The following is a 1,445-nucleotide window of genomic DNA, read 5'->3' as shown; positions in this document are numbered from 1 at the left end:
GACTTACCTGTACCAACACCTCTACCTCCACACACACGTGCGCGCGTGCGCGCACACACACACACACACACACACATTCACACACTCACACACTCACACATACCCCTAATGGGTCATCCAGTTTTGGTGGTTCTTTCTTCCAAATTTCTTGGAATCTGTCCCCTTCCATGCATCTACCCAAATGCTGCCTGAGCTAGGACTAGGACACATTAATCTTGCCATAACCAGCTCTCTATTCTTCATCTCTTCCTCCCATCTGCCTACACATAACTCTTAGGGGAACCTTTCTAGTGTGCTCAAAGCCCTGCAATGGCTCCCTACCACCTGCTCCTAAACTTCCCCAAATGTACCCTTAAAAAGAAGGTTTTGATAAAATATGGGAAATGCTGGATTAGAAATCTAAGACCTTTCTTTTTTGTGAGATTTGTCAGAACTTTAATATGAATAGCATGGAGACATTTCACTGGGAAGAAAACAGATGTAAGGTGTAATTTTCTGAATTTCTTTTCTTTTTTTTTTTTACAGTCTAGAGGTTTGTTTGTTTGGGTTTTTTTTATACTTAGCATGCCATGAATGAATAGAGAATGGGTTCCAGAAGCCCAGGCTCCTTTCCATTGGTTCTCACAAAGTGAGCTTCTCTGGATGGAGCAGGCTGGTGCTTCAACTGAACCCAAGTATCTTTCTCTTTGGCTTCCTTCACTTTCTGATCATTTTCCTTCACATGCTTCAGGAAGCTACCTCAGCTCTGTGAGTGCTTAATATGATCAATCTGTACATTAATTCTCTCGGCAAGAATCTTGCCTGTAACTTGTTTGTTTACAACAATGCCAACAGCATGCCGGGTGACATTGTAGACTGTGCCAGTCCTCCCATGGTAACATTTGTGGGGTATTTCGTTTTTGAACAGTGCCCATTCCCTTGATGTCTCCAATATCACCTTTCTTAGAGATTTGCATGTATGTGGCCAAAGGAACAACTCCATGTTTTCTAAAAGGCCTACAGAACATATAGCAAATGCCTCTCCACTTTCCTTTTGTGTTGGTCATTTTGGCAAATTACTGGAAGATGGCAGAACTTGCTGAAGTTTCTCAGGGTGGAAGAAGCAAGACCAAGACACCTGTTTTGGCTCTGGCTTCCCCTCCTCATAAATCCCTTCCTGCTGTTCACTCTGCACAAAGGTCCTTTCTCTCCTTGACAACCTCCAAGGTCAACATAATCACCACCCCCCACATACTCCTACCTTACTCACTTTCTAATATTATAATTATCTTAATTTCTGATTTATCCACTGTTCTAGGATCTCCCTATGTGTAGGGAGTATTGGGGATCTCCTCAGCCAACACAGTGCCCGAGAAATGGTGGTGCCCAGTGTTTGTGGAAAACTGTCCAGTGCTTACTGATCTAGGCAGGAAAAGTTGAAGCAGACCAAATAGTGCCTTGTGCTA

The 1,445-nt window shown here is 43.3% G+C and overlaps 1 pseudogene; it reads right to left on the bottom strand.

Moving 5' to 3' along the window:
- Positions 1–559: 559 nt before the first annotated feature.
- On the bottom strand, positions 560–1,046 carry LOC125167596 (60S ribosomal protein L21-like; annotated as a pseudogene).
- Between the last annotated feature and the right edge of the window lie 399 nt (positions 1,047–1,445).

Source organism: Prionailurus viverrinus, chromosome B3 (genome assembly GCF_022837055.1).
Source record: "Prionailurus viverrinus isolate Anna chromosome B3, UM_Priviv_1.0, whole genome shotgun sequence".
Taxonomy (NCBI): domain Eukaryota; kingdom Metazoa; phylum Chordata; class Mammalia; order Carnivora; family Felidae; genus Prionailurus; species Prionailurus viverrinus.
Note: the sequence above shows the minus strand (reverse complement) of the source record. Positions and strands in the feature narration are given on the sequence as shown.